General features: G+C 38.9%; 1 non-coding gene across 1 annotated transcript; it reads left to right on the forward strand.

Annotated features, from left to right (window-relative positions):
• Nucleotides 1–15232: 15232 nt before the first annotated feature.
• Nucleotides 15233–15339, forward strand: LOC121204291 (small nucleolar RNA R71). The gene has a single exon (XR_005899219.1). It is a non-coding gene; the product is annotated as a small nucleolar RNA R71 (small nucleolar RNA).
• The last annotated feature ends 1319 nt before the right edge of the window (nucleotides 15340–16658 follow it).

Genomic DNA, 16658 nt, shown 5'->3' on the forward strand with positions numbered 1-16658 from the left:
TCGGATATGCCTCTGCCTCGACCCACTTGGACACATAATCTACCGCTACTAGTATATACTTGTGACCAAAAGACGAAGGGAAGGGCCCAAGAAAATCAATACCCCAAACATCAAATAATTCGACCTCAATAATGTTTGTTCGAGGCATCTCATTTCTGTTGGTGACATTTCCAACTCTTTGACATCGGTCACAACTCTTTGCGTATGCATATGCATCCTTGAATAGTGTTGGCCAAAAGAATTCGGCTTGCAATACTTTGGCTGCAGTACGAGTTCCTCCGAAATGACCCCCACTTGGGGCTGAGTGACAGTGGTATAGAATCTTCGGTATTTCTTCTTCTGCTATGCATCTCTTAATCATCTGATCTGCACACTTTTTAATAGATATGGTTCCTCCCAAAAAAAGTACTTCACATCGTAAAGAAACTTTCTCCTTTGTTGATATGTCTTATCATACGGTATTAAACCACAAGCTAAAAGTTAGCAATATCAGCAAACCAAGGGGTATTATGGACATGACTTACCTTCAGTATATGTTCATCTGGAAATGTTTCTTGAATCGGTAGAAGTTGAGAATTCCCTTCTTGCGGCTCCAATCTGGACAAGTGATCTGCTACTTGGTTTTCTACTCCCTTTCGATCTTGAATTTCCAAATTGAACTCTTGAAGTAGAAGTATCCCATCGGATCAACCTCGGCTTAGTGACTTTCTTGGCAAGTAAATATTTAATTGCCAAGTGGTCTGTATAGACAGTTACCTTGGTACCTACAAGATAAGATCGAAACTTGTCGAAAGCAAATACGATAGCAAGTAACTCTTTTTCTGTTACCGTATAGTTTAACTAAGCTCCTATTAGAGTTTGGCTTGCATAGTAGATGGGATGAAAAACTTTGTTCCTTCACTGGTCCATGACAGCTGGTATTGCGAAGTCACTTGTGTCACACATCAATTCAAATGGCAAGTCTCAGTCTGGTGTGACAATTATGGGTGCCGTGACTAATCGATTCTTTAAGTCATTGAAAGCTTTTAAGCATTCCTCATTAAATTTAAATATCGTGTCCTTCTCCAATAATTTGCGTAAAGGTTTAGCAACTTTGGAGAAGTCCTTGATAAATCTTCGATAGAACCCGGCATGGCCCAAAAAGCTCCTAACACCCTTTACAGATGTTAGAGGTGGGAGTTTCTCAATAACATCTACTTTTGCTCTATCTACCTCGATCCCATGTCTTGTTATCCGATGCCCCAGAATGATACCCTCTCGTACCATAAAATGGCACTTTTCCCAATTAAGTACTAGGTTCGTTTCTTCGCATCGCCTAAGTACCTTAGCCAGATTGGCTAAGCAATCATCGTACGTATCTCCAAACACTGAAAAGTCGTCCATGAAAACTTCCAAAATTTTCTCAACCATGTCAGTGAAAATAGATATCATACGTCTTTCAAATGTAGTAGGTGCATTACATAAACCAAATGGCATAAGTCTAAATACAAATGTACCATACAGGCAAGTGAATGTGGTCTTGTGTTGATCTTCCGGTGCTACCGTAATCTGGTTGTACCCCGAGTATCCATCGAGAAAACAATAGTAATCTCACCCTGAGAGTCTGTCACACCCCGTACCCAAGACCGTTGCCGGAGTCGAACACGAGGTATTTACAGACTTATTTCATTGATTTTCACAGTCCATTTTAAAAATTTCTAGACAAGCTGGCTAACTGCGTCACTGTTACCTTAAAAATCATATCTTGAGTTCCAAAACTCGAAAACCAGTTTTGTAAATTTTACCTGAAACTAGACTCATATATCCATCTAAAACTTTTTTTATAGAATTTTTGGTTCAGCCAATTAGTACAGTTTATTAGTTAAAGTCTCCCCTATTTCAGGGTTCGACTGCTCTGACCTTCATGAGTTACGACTTATATATCTTCCAGTACAGGGCTTCATTACTTATGCTGTTTGTTTCTAAAAAAACTAGACTCAAAACGGAATCTATAAATATATGGCATGACCTCTAATTATCTCTGGTTAATTTATAGTTAATTTCCAAAGTCAGATCAGGGGATCCAGAAATCGCTCTGGCCCTGTTCCACGAAAACTTAAATATCTCTTAAAATACGACTCATATGTTCGTTTCGTTTCTTCCATATGAAAGTAGAATCATCAAGATTCGATTACATAATTTATTAACTATTTAATTTCATTCCTACTATTTTTTGTGATTTTTCAAATCCACACCACTGCTGCTGTCAGCATCTGTTTTTAAGGTAAACTTTACCTATTTCATGGTTTTCCATGAATCAACTAGAATTTGTCATACAAAGCACCAAAATGATCATGATTAACCATTCCAATGGCTAATCGTTACTAAACATTTCCATACCTCTCAATGAACAACATACAAAACGATTATAATGCTATGCTCAAAGAGTATATAAGCCATTTTCGCATGGCTATCCAAATTTATACAAAACCAAGGGTACATGACCAACAACAAAAAGGGTAGTCCTATACATGCCATTGTCAGAGTTCAACCAAAAATGTACCAAAAGGGCTTTGATAGTGTGGACAACTTCGACCTCGATAATCCCGAGTCCGATAGCTGACGAACCAAAATCTATAAAATAGAGAATCAAAGAAACGGTATAAGCATTTAATGCTTAGTAAGTTTTGAGCAATGAAATCATGCACAACTGAAGTATAGCATTCATACGACTAAACGAATAATTTCATATACACATTTTCTCACAATCATACCTACTTCACATTTCCAACCCTTATATTCATACATAAGAAATCAACTTGACTAAAAGCCAGAAGCTTGTTAATCGATTGAGTAAGTACTATTTAGAAGGAATCAATTATCTCAATGCACATACGAAACATACCTCATTGTTGGGATTTTACGAGCGTATTAATTGAAATTATTACAGCAAGATCGCTCATTCCCAAACCCAATTATCTTCGGGATTTAGCCGGATATAACCACTCGCACAAGGCCATTGGGTCTTAGTCCGGATATGGTCACTAGCACAAATGCCTTCGGGACTTAGCCCGGATATAGTAACTCGCACAAATGCCTTCGGGGCTTAGCCCGGAATTAGTAACTCGCACAAATGCCTTCGGGACTTAGCCCGGAATTAGTAACTCGCACAAATGCCTTGGGGACTTAGCCCAGAATTAATCACTAGCAGAAATGTCTTCGGGACTTAACCCCGTTAGCATCCGAATATTCATGCACATATCAGTAAATCATGACACATCTTTATTTCATTTTCATAACTAGAATTCAAACACAAATCAATTATTAAGCATTCCCATTTTCGGCTCAATAGCCACATACGAACAGCATCATTCGGCTTGCTTCATGACATGATTTCTATGCACATACGGCTACCCATCATACGTATAGACTAATTAACTCAACACATAATTCAAGTAGAATCATTATATCACCGTATATTTGTTATGATTATACGTCATGACTTAATCAAATCGTAAACTAAGTTTCATTACTCGAAAACTTACCTCGGATGTTGTCGAACGATTTCAACGGCTATTCGATCACTTTTTCCTTCCCTTTATCGGATTTAGTTCCCCTTTGCTCTTGAGCTTAATTTAACAAATAAATTGATTTAATCATTTGAACATCAAAAAGAGAAACTCAAGGTACTTAACCCATATATACATTAGACATTAGAGTCATATATATATGAAATCATGAATCAACTCAACATATTAGCCCACACTCTCTTTTAGCCGATTATCTAAGCCAAGAGAAAAGCATCAATATGCTTGCCTCTAACCGAATACATGCAACATCAATCTACCTCATGTGGCCGAATATGCATGTCTATGTTGAGGCCGATTATATGCTTAATACATTCTACAAATATGGTCACTTGTATTGACTAATTACCATTTTGTTTCAAGTTCAAAGCTCGGCTAAAACACCTATATACACTAGTAATCAAATACTAACATTTGCACTTCACCTTAATAGCTAACTTAGCAACCCTTAATTTAACATATAATTGTTCATAACAAAATTAGAGCGTCCTCTCCATTCCATCAATTCAAAACACATACATTACTCAATAATATTCAAAGTCACATTCGGCCTTAGCACACAACTTCTCTACTTCATCTAACATGAACAACAACTATATTTCTCGTCCACTTCCTACCATGGTCGAATGCTTCATGAAGTTGCTAAGACCTACCTTTTTCAAATTCTCACACACACTCACATCCAATCCTTTTTGTTGAGCACTCAAACTCTATCATCTCCCTCACGTAGCAAAGATTTAAACCATGGGCTAGGTAGAACTCAAGCTAACAACTAAAAATATACATGAATCTCATGGAGCAACATCAAACATACCTTAGCCTAGTTACATGCATGGCCGAACCTCTTCAACCTTTTTTCTTCCTTCCTCCTTAGAATTTTCGGCCAAGGATGTTAAAGGATGAACATTTTTTTTTCTTTTCTTTGTCTAGTCACGGCAATGGGGAGTAAGGGGAGGACAACTTTGGTTTCTCCTCCCACTCACCTCATGTTTTATCATTCTTAATTCACTATTTTATTTTCTAAACCCATAATGCTAATAGGAAATTCATATTATCATCTATGACCCATCCATGGCCGGCCACTACTCAAATAAATGGATATTTGACATACAAACCCTTCATTCTTATAACATGCATTAATAGGCCACTTACATTTGTCTAGCACATTTCTAAATTTTCTCACATAAGTCCTATTAACTAAATTCACATGCAATCGACTAAATCGAAGCTTAAAACTTTCACACATTCATATTCACATATTCTAGACAATAAATATCACATTCAAATGCTTCAGTGGCTCGGTTTAGCGGTCCCGAAACCACTTCCCGACTAGGGTCAATTTAGGGCTGTCACAACTCTCCCCCACTTTAAGAAATTTTCGTCCCCGAAAATCTTACCGGTAAATAGGTTTGGGTATCGTTCTTTCATAGAGTTCTCGGGTTCCCAAGTAGCTTCTTCCATCCCGTGTTTGAGCCATAACACTTTTACTAAATGAACCTTTTTGTTTCGCAACTCTTTTACTTCACGAGCTAGGATACGAATTGGTTCTTCTTCATAACTCATATCGACTTGAATTTCAACCTCGGAGGGACTTATTATGTGCGAAGGATTAGATCTGTAACTTCGAAGCATCGAAACATGAAAAACATTGTGGATCCTTTCAAGTTCAGGGGGTAAAAGTAACCTATATGCAACTGGACCAACTCGTTCGAAGATTTCATACGGCCCAATGAATCTCGGACTCCATTTGCCCTTACGGCCAAATCTGAGTATCTTTTTCCAAGGTAAAACTTTAAGAAACACTTTGTCCCCCACCTGATACTTAATGTCTTTTCGTTTCAAATCCGCGTACGACTTCTGACGATCTGTGGCTGCCTTCAGACTTTCTCGGATTACTTTTACTTTCTGTTTAGCATCTTTAATCAAATCAACTCCGAAAACTTTACTTTCACCGAGCTCGGTCCAAAACAATGGTGTACGGCATTTACGACCGTACAAAGCCTCGTAAGGTGCCATCTTAATACTTGATTGAAAACTATTGTTGTAAGCGAATTCAATCAAAGGTAAATACCGCTCTCATGAACCACTAAACTCGAGGATGCAACATCTCAGCATATCCTCAAGTATCTGAATTATCCACTCGGATTGACCATCGGTTTGGGGGTGAAAAGTGGTGCTAAAATGCAACTTGGTACCCAAAGCTTCTTGCAATTTCTTCCAAAATCGTGAGGTGAATCTCGGATCTCTATCCGACACAATAGAAATAGGTACCCCGTGTAATCTCACAATCTGAGAAACATACAATTCAGCTAGTTTATCCAATGAAAAGTCCGCGCGTACGGGGATAAAGTGAGCCGATTTAGTCAATCTATCAACAACAACCCAAATCGCATCTTTCTTACTTGCCGACACTGGCAACCCAGATACAAAATCCATCGTGACTCGATCCCATTTCCATTCAGGTATCATGATCGGCTGAAGTAAACCCGTAGGCACTTGATGTTCCGCCTTCACTTGCTGACATACTAAGCACTTCGAAGCAAAATCGGAAATGTCTCGTTTCATACCATGCCACCAAAACTGACGTCTCAGATCGTTGTACATTTTAGTACTCCCCAGGTGGATTGACATTCGGCTACAATGAGCTTCGTTCAGAATCATCGACATAAGTTCTGAACTTCTTGGAACACACAAACGATTTCTGAACCTCAAACAATCGTCATCATCAATTTGAAACTCTGATTCCATATTCGAAACACATTCAGCCCGTTTTGCAACCAGTTCATCATCGACTTTCTGAGCTTCACGAATTTGATGAATCAACAATGGTTTGGCCTTTAATTCTGCCACTAACACATTGTCGGATAGAACAGACAAGTGTACATTCATCGCTCGTAAAGCAAACAGTGATTTACGACTTAAGGCATCTGCAACCACATTAGCCTTTCCCGGGTGATAGTCAATGACAAGCTCATAATCTTTCAACAACTCAAGCCAACGCCTTTGTTGCAGATTCAAGTCTCTTTGAGTCATCAAATATTTGAGACTTTTGTGATTCGAATATACATGGCACTTCTTACCAAATAAGTAATGTCGCCATATTTTCAAAGTGAACACGATGGCAGCTAGTTCAAGATCATGGGTCGGATAATTTTTCTCATGTGGCTTCAGTTGTCTCGACGCATAAGCTACGACTCGACCCTCTTGCATCAATACGCAACCCAACCCAACTAAGGATGCATCACTATAAATGACAAACTCTTTGCCTGATTCGGGCTGCACTAGTACTGGAGCTTCAGTCAAACAAGTTTTCAGTTGATCGAAACTTTTCTGACACTTTTCTGTCCATTCAAACTTAACATCTTTCTGAAGTAGTTTCGTCATTGGTGTGGCTATCATCGAGAAACCCTTTACAAAGCGTTTGTAGTAACTGGCAAGTCCCAAAAAGCTCCGAACTTCAGTAATATTTCTTGGAGGCTTCCAGTTAAGTATGGCCGAAATTTTTTTCGGATCAACTCGAATACCCGATATAGACACATGACCCAAGAAGCTAACCTCTCTTAACCAGAACTCACACTTACTGAGCTTAGCATATAATTGCTTATCCCGTAAAGTTTGCAACACTAATCCCATGTGTTCAGCATGATCAGTTTCATTTCTCGAATAGACCAAAATATCATCGATAAACACAACTACAAACCGATCCAAATACGGTCTGAAGACCCGATTCATCAAATCCATAAATACCGCGGGGGCATTAGTGAGCCCAAACGGCATCACTAAGAATTCATAGTGAACGTATCTCGTTCTGAAAGCAGTTTTGGGTATATCCGAATCTCGAATTCGCAACTGATAATAACTCGATCTCAAATCTATCTTTGAAAACACCGAGGCTCCCTTTAGTTGATCAAACAAATCATCAATATGCGGTAACGGATATTTATTCTTTATTGTCACCTTATTCAGCTGACGATAGTCGATGCACAACCTCATGGTTCCGTCCTTCTTTTTCACAAACAATACTGGTGCACCCCAAGGTGAGAAACTTGGTTGAGCGAAACCTCTATCCGTCAACTCTTGCAACTGAGCTTTCAACTCTTTTAACTCGGTTGGTGCCATACGATACGGAGCTATCGAAATCGGTGTAGCCCCAGGTACAAGCTCAATACCAAACTCTACCTCCCGATCAAGTGGTAAACCCGGTAATTCTTCGGGAAAAACATCCAGATATTCACAAACCACTGGCACAGATTGAGGCTTCTTTTCTAACTCCTTGTCATCAAGTACATACGCAAGGTATGCTTCACACCCCTTTCTTACATATTTCTGAGCCAACATCGATGATATTACAGCTGGCAACCTATTCAAGTCAGTAGACTCGACTCAGATTACCTCGTTATTTACACACCTTAAATCGATGGTTTTTCTTTTACAATTTACAATTGCATCATGTACGGTCAACCAATCCATACCGAGGATAACATCAAATTCGTCAAACGGTAAAAGCATCAAATCAGCCGGAAAACAGTAACCTCGGACTACTAGGGGACATTTCTTGCACACTTTGTCGACAAGCACGTAACGACCCAAAGGATTTGACACCCGAATTACAAACTCAGTAGACTCAACAGGTAGAGTCTTACTGGATGCTAAGGTTTCACATATATGAGAATGAGTAGAACCAGGGTCAATCAAAGCAATCACATTAGTATCAAAGAGAGTAAAAGTACCGGTAATAACATCTGGCGAGGAAGCATCCTTACGTGCGCGTATAGCATAAGCTCTAGCAGGAGCACGAGCCTCAGATCTGGTTGTAGCATCTCTATACCCTCTCTGACCGCCATTAGCATTGCCCGTGTTTCTAGATGGTCTACCCCGAGCAGTAGTAGCACCAGGTTTCCCACTCTGATTTACGTTCTGTTCAGACAATCTCGGACAATCTTTAATAAAGTGGTCAGCTGATCCGCACTTGTAACAGGAGCGGTCATGGAATCTACAACTCCCCGAATGCCATTTACCACAATACTAGCGACCGAAGTGACTCGTGCACTCACAGGGGGTCGGTCGCGATCTCGTCTAGAAAAACCCGAAGTGTCTCTAGACCGGCCTAAGTCATATCAAAATTTCTTCGATGACTGTTGGAAGGGCTTCCCCGAAGACCTCTTACGAAACTCCTTTGCTCCCACCTCAGCTTTTCTTTTCTCCATACTGAGCTCCTTGGCTTTGCAAGCTCGCTCGACAAGTACCACAAATTCTCGGATTTCCAAAATGCCAACATAGAGCTTTATATCATCATTCAGCCCATCCTCGAAACGTTTACACATCACGGCTTCTGAAGAGATACATTCTCGAGCGTACCGGCTAAGCCTTACAAACTTTCATTCATAGTCGGTAATCGACATGGAACCTTGTTTAAGTTCAAGAAATTTCTTCCGTTTTTGATCCATGAATCTCTGACTGATATACTTTTTCCGGAACTCAGTTTGGAAAAACTCCCAAGTTACTTGCTCTCTGGGCACAACAGAAGTCAACGTATTCCACCAATAGTAGGCAGAATCACGTAGCAAGGAGATAGTACACTTTAGGCACTCATCGGGTGTGCAAGATAACTCATCGAGTACCCGAATAGTGTTGTCCAACTAAAATTCAGCTTGCTCGGCATCATCGCTGTCTGTAGCTTTAAATTCAGTAGCCCCGTGTTTTCGGATTCTATCAACTGGGGGCTTATTTGACCTTATTTGGTCAGTTGCCGGAGGTATTGTAGGTACGGGGGTGGTATTAGTCGGGAATGGAGGTTGTGGAACAGCCGTATTAGTTCGAATGTATTGGTTGAACCAATCATTCATCACGCTATAAAAAGCTTGTCTAGCTTCATCGTTCGGATTACTAGCAATAGGTTGAGAGTCCGCCGGCGTTGATCCTTGTGCGGGAGCAGGCGCTACACTCTCAAGATCATCAGCTACCGCTCGGTTGGGATCGGGATCCATTACTATAAATAAACACATTTTCAATTGTCAGAAATCACCACACTATCAAATAATCGCATAATGGCATGTATAGCTAGACCCAAACGTATTACGGTAGTCCTAGAATCGAATAAACCGTAGCTTTGATACCAATAAAATTGTAACACCCCGTACCCGAGACCGTTTCCGGAGTCAAACACGAGGTATTTACAGACTTATTTCATTGATTTTCACAGTCCATTTTAAAAATTTCTAGACAAGCTGGCTAACTGCGTCACTGTTACCTTAAAAATCATATCTTGAGTTCCAAAACTCGAAAAGAAGTTTCGTAAATTTTACCTAAAACTAGACTCATATATCCATCTACAAATTTTTTTCTAGAATTTTTTGTCAAGCCAATTAGTACAGTTTATTAGTTAAATTCTCCCCTATTTCAGGGTTTGACTGCTCTGACCTTCATGTGTTACGACTTATATATCTTCCAGTACAACTCTTTATTACTTATGCCGTTTGTTTCTAACGAAACTAGACTCAAAAAGGAATCTATAAATATATGGCATGACCTCTAACTATCTCTGGTTAATTTATAGTGAATTTCCAAAGTCAGAGCAGGGGATCCAGAAATCGCTCTGGACCTGTTCCACGAAAACTTAAATATCTGTTAAAATACGACTCATATGTTTGTTTCGTTTCTTCCATATGAAATTAGATTCATCAAGGTTCGATTACATAATTTATTCACTATTTAATTCTATTCCTACTACTTTTAGTGATTTTTCAAATCCACACCACTGCTGCTGTCAGCATCTGTTTTTAAGGTAAACTTTACCTATTTCATGGTTTTCCAAGAATCAACTAGAATTTGTCATACAAAGCACCAAAATGATCATGATTAACCATTCCAATGGCTAATCGTTACTAAACATTTCCATACCTCTCAATGAACAACATACAAAACAATTATAATGCTATACTCAAAGAGTATATAAGCCATTTTCGCATGGCTATCCAAATTTATACAAAACCAAGGGTACATGACCAACAACAAAAAGGGTAGTCCTATACATGCCATTGTCAGAGTTCAACCAAAAATGTACCAAAAGGGCTTTAATAGTGTGGACGACTTCGACTTCGACAATCCCGAGTCCGATAGCTGACGAACCAAAATCTATAAAACAGAGAATCAAAGAAACAGAATAAGCATTTAATGCTTAGTAAGTTTTGAGCAATGAAATCATGCACAACTGAAGTATAGCATTCATACGACTAAACGAATAATTTCATATACACATTTTCTCACAATCATACCTACTTCACATTTCAAACCCTTATATTCATACATAAGAAATCAACTAGACTAAAAGCTGGAAGCTTGTTAATCGATTGAGCAAGTACTATTTAGAAGGAATCAATTATCTCAATGCACATACGAAACATACCTCATTGTTGGGATTTTACGAGCGTATTAATTGAAATTATTACAGCAAGATCGCTCATTCCCAAACCCAATTATCTACGGGATTTAGCCGGATATAACCACTCGCACAAGGCCTTCGGGTCTTAGTCCGGATATGGTCACTAGCACAAATGCCTTCGGGACTTAGCCCGGATATAGTAACTAGCACAAATGCCTTCGGGGCTTAGCCCGGAATTAGTAACTCGCACAAATGCCTTCGGGACTTAGCCCGGAATTAGTAACTCGCACAAATGCCTTCGGGACTTAGCCCGGAATTAATCACTAGCACAAATGTCTTCGGGACTTAACCCCGTTAGCATCCGAATATTCATGCACATATCAGTAAATCATGACACATCTTTATTTCATTTTCATAACTAGAATTCAAACACAAATCAATTATTAAGCATTCCCATTTTCGCCTCAATAGCCACATACGAACAGCATGATTCGGCTTGCTTCATGACATGATTTCTATGCACATACGGCTACCCATCATACGTATAGACTAATTAACTCAACACATAATTCAAGTAGAATCATTATATCACCGTATATTTGTTATGATTATACGTCATGACTTAATTATATCGTAAACTAAGTTTCATTACTCGAAAACTTACCTCGGATGTTGTCGAACGATTTCGACGGCTATTCGATCACTTTTTCCTTCCCTTTATCGGATTTAGGTCCCTTTTGCTCTTGAGCTTAATTTAACAAATAAATTGATTTAATCATTTGAACATCAAAAAGAGAAACTCAAGGTACTTAACCCATATATACATTAGACATTAGAGTCATATATATATGAAATCATGAATCAACTCAACATATTAGCCCACACTCTCTTTTAGCCGATTATCTAAGCCAAGATAAAAGCATCAATATGCTTGCCTCTAACTGAATACATGCAACACCAATCTACCTCATGTGGCCGAATATGCATGTCTATGTTGAGGCCGATTATATGCTTAATACATTCTACAAATATGGTCGCTTGTATTGACTAATTACCATTTTGTTTCAAGTTCAAAGCTCGGCTAAAACACCTATATACACTAGTAATCAAATACTAACATTTGCACTTCACCTTAATAGCTAACTTAGCAACCCTTAATTTAACATATAATTGTTCATAACAAAATTAGAGCGTCCTCTCCATTCCATCAATTCAAAACACATACATTACTCAATAATATTCAAAGTCACATTCGGCCTTAGCACACAACTTCTCTACTTCATCTAACATGAACAACAACTATATTTCTCTTCCACTTCCTACCATGGCCGAATGCTTCATGAAGTTGCTAAGACCTACCTTTTTCAAATTCTCATACACACTCACATCCAATCCTTTTTGTTGAGCACTCAAACTCTATCATCTCCCTTACATAGCAAAGATTTAAACCATGGGCTAGGTAGAACTCAAGCTAACAACTAAAAATTACATGAATCTCATGGAGCAACATCAAACATACCTTAGCCTAGTTACATGCATGGCCGAACCTCTTCAACCTTTCTTCTTCCTTCCTCCTTAGAATTTTCGGCCAAGGATGTTAAAGGATGAACATTTTTTTTCTTTTCTTTGTCTAGTCACGGCAATGGGGAGTAAGGGGGGGACAACTTTGGTTTCTCCTCCCACTCACCTCATGTTTTATCATTCTTAATTCACTATTTTATTTTCTAAACCCATAATGCTAATAGGAAATTCATATTATCATCTATGACCCATCCATGGCTGGCCACTACTCAAAATAAATGGATATTTGACATGCAAACCCTTCATTCTTATAACATGCATTAATAGGCCACTTACATTTGCCTAGCACATTTCTAAATTTTCTCACATAAGTCCTATTAACTAAATTCACATGCAATCGACTAAATCGAAGCTTAAAACTTTCACACATTCATATTCACATATTCTAGACAATAAATATCACATTCAAATGCTTCGGTGACTCGGTTTAGCGGTCCCGAAACCACTTCCCGACTAGGGTCAATTTAGGGCTGTCACAGAGTCTATCCAGCATTTGGTCTAAAAACGGCAAAGGGAAGTGATCCTTCCTAGTTGCCTTGTTCAACTTCCGGTAATTGATGCAGATTCTCTATCCCGTAACTGTTCTAGTCGGTATCAACTCGTTATTCTCATTCTCTATGACCATGATACCTCTTTTCTTTGGTACGCACTGGACTGGACTTACCCATGAACTGTCTGAAATGGGGTAAATGATACCCGCATCTAACCACTTGATAATCTTTTTTTTCACTACGTCCTTCATGATGGGGTTCAGCCTTCGTTGTCCATCGATCATCTCTTTTTCACCATCTTCTAAGATGATCTTGTGCATGCATACAGATGGACTAATACCGCGAATAACGGCTATGGTCCATCCAATAGCCTTCTTAAATTGTTTCAGAACTAAGATAAGTTTCTCTTCTTGCTCAGTAGTTAACTCTGCTGAAACAATCACGGGATTGTGGATTAAATCCTTTTTGATTAGCTTCTAGCAAAACTAAGTTTTCATCATCCTATTCATCACTTGGAGGGTCTGATGTCAAAATTCTTTCCAGAGGATCCTCAACAGAGTTGAGTTCCTTCTCCACTATGAAATCCTCTAAGTCAGATACTGCAGAACAATCATCTATTGCGTCAGAAAATCGCATTGACTTGAAAACATTAAATGTTACCTGATCGTCCTGAACGCGCATAGTAAGTTCGCCTTTCTGCACATCAATAAGTGTCCTTCCGGTTGCTACGAACGGTCGCCCCAGGATAATTGGTACTTCTTTGTCTGCTTCGAAATCTAAAATTACAAAATCTGCAGGAAATATAAACTTATCTACACGTACCAATACATCCTTGATTTTTCCTTCTAGATGTGCTAAGGATCGATTTGCTAGTTGAAGTGTAACCGTAGTAGGTCTAACTTCACCTATCCCCAACTTCTTAAATATCGACATCAGCATCAAGTTGATACTTGCACCCAAGTCACATAGTGGCTTACCACAATAAGTTGTTCCAATGTTGCATGGTATGGTAAAACACCCAGGATCCTTCAGCTTAGGGGGTAATTTGTCTTGAAGATATGCACTGCATTCCTTCGTCAAAGCGACCGTCTAAAATTCTCCAAGTCTTCAACCAACGGGATGTTGATATGAAGTTGCTTGAGTACGTCAAGGAACTTCTTGAATTAGACCTCATGTTTTTGCTTCTGGAGTCTTTGTGGGTAAGGTGGTGGAGGTTTATATACTGGAGTTGGTACTAGTTAATTTGTCTTTAGCGGCAATTTTGCTGCTAACGGAGTGGTTGGCTGATCAGAGTTGGCTAGTTCTGAGGTTACCTTTTCAGGTCTTGCAGGTTCTGGTTCTAGTGGAACTGGAACTTCAACACTCGGTTGAACTTCTTCCAAATCTTGAGCTTCAGCATGCTCCTTTCAGCTTCAATGATGTTGAGCTCTACCATTTTTTCTCTCCTTAATGTTAGTGCTTTACAATGCTCCTTTCCTGGATTTCTCAGATTTTCCGTATCACTAGGTAGAGCACCCTGTGGACGGTTCCTAAGTTCAGTAGCAAGCTAGCCTACTTGATTCTCCAAATTCCTTAGAGTGGCGTCATTCTTTGCCATGTATGCCTTCAATAAATTCTCTAAGCTATTGGACGATTCAGCCTAAACTGGTTTCTGAACTTGCTGTGAAAAACTAGGCAACTGGGTTGGTCTAGGTTGGGCGTAGTTGTTACTGCCTCCAGCCCCTTGGTTACTCCAGGAAAGATTGGGGTGATTTCGCCACAATGGGTTGTAAAAGTTGGATTGCAACCCTTGCCTTCCTCAGTTCTAGTTCTGATTACCTATGTAGTACATGGATTTTGGGTTTGACGGACATTCTTCAAACACATGTACTTCCCCACAATAGACACAGGCTATATTCTCATATTGGTTAGGTGGTTGAGCTGCAAAACTGTTAGACCCATTAGTGATAAGATTCTTTAACATTGAAGATATCGAAGATACCTGGGATGCAAGTGAAGTGAGGGCGTCCACTTCATGGATTCCGGCAGCTCATCTTCCTGACGTTGCTTGATTGGTTGGCCACTGATAATTGTTACTGGCGATCCTCTCGATGATTTCATAAGTCTCATTGTAAGACTTAGATAAGATAGCACCGTTAGCAGAAGCATCTACTATCATCCTTGTGTGAGTGTTGATACCATTGTAAAATGTCTCAAGTTGGATGCAATGTGGAATTCCGTGATGAGGGCACTTTCGTAATAACTCTTTGAATCTTTCCCATGCCTCATACAAGGACTCATCATCCATTTTTTGGAAAGCAGTAATCTCATTTCTCAGCTTAGCAATCTTGCTAGGCGGGAAGTACTTCACAAGAAATCTCTCTGCTAACTCTTGCCATGTAGAAATTGAGTTTGGTGGTAGTGACTTTAACCAGGCTCGAGCTCTGTCCCTCAGCGAGTACGGGAATAGTTTTAATCGTAATGCATCTTTAGGTACTCCAGTTAGCTTGAAAGAGTCGCTCACCTCCATAAACAGTCTTAAATGAAGATGAGGATCTTCAGTAGGCATTCCACTGAACTGGCACACTGTCTGAAGCATCTGGAACATGACTGGCTTCAGCTCGAATTGTTGTGCCTCGCTCTCGAGTCTTCTAATACCTGGATTAAGGTCATTAAAAACTGGCACGGTGTAGTTTCGTAAAGCTCTATCCCTATCATCAGCAATAAGGATAAGATTTTGAGCAAGGTTTGCTCTATTTCCTTGATTGATATTCTCGAAATTCATCTCTTCGGTCCTTCTTTGGTTCGCTTGTCTTCTTCGTTGGCGAAAGGTTCGTTCTATTTCAGGGTCCACTGGGAGTAAGTCGATAATTCGGTCAATACTCATAAACACCTAAAATAATCAGAGAAGAATTAATTAAGTAAGTAAAATTGAACAGGAAAATAAAAGAACCAAAATGTAAAAATAAATTCACAAATAATTTTTTTTAAAAAAACAGTCCCCGGCGACGGCGCCAAAAACTTGGAATGGTGGAAATGTGCAAGTGTACACAATCGTAACAAGTAATAAAGTGACAAGTAAATGTCGAGTTATCGTATCCACAGGGACTATAAAAAGCAATATTTATGAAATTAATTTAAACACTTTGGTGAGGTAAAAATAATTTTGGTTTGAAAAGAGTGATTTATAAACTAAGATTTTAAAACTAAGCAAACAATTTAAATAAAATAAAAGAGTTCTAGTGCACGATTTCAACTAAGATTTAATCAAGATGACATAACTGTGTTGGATTAATTATACCTTTTTAACTTAGAAATATTAAATTCGTGCTTATGCTGTTATGAATTAATTCACGGCAACCCAGTAATTTGCTAACTTATGAACATATTTACTAATTAAAAGAATTCCATTTATCTCTTGAACATATCCCTATGCCAATTCAACCGACTAAATAGATTTAATAAAGTAAACATGCTATCGCACATACATACTTATTGAATTAAATTATCTCTTGCATATTCCTATGTCGATTCAACTGATTAATTCAAATTAATAAACATGTAAAAGATTCTGTGAAGTAACAAAGTAGCCATACCTTGAAACAATTTAATCACAACAATCTTACAAGTTATGCAAGGCATATGTATTGCCAAATACAA

This window comes from Gossypium hirsutum, chromosome A07 (genome assembly GCF_007990345.1).
Source record: "Gossypium hirsutum isolate 1008001.06 chromosome A07, Gossypium_hirsutum_v2.1, whole genome shotgun sequence".
Classification (NCBI taxonomy): Eukaryota; Viridiplantae; Streptophyta; class Magnoliopsida; order Malvales; family Malvaceae; genus Gossypium; species Gossypium hirsutum.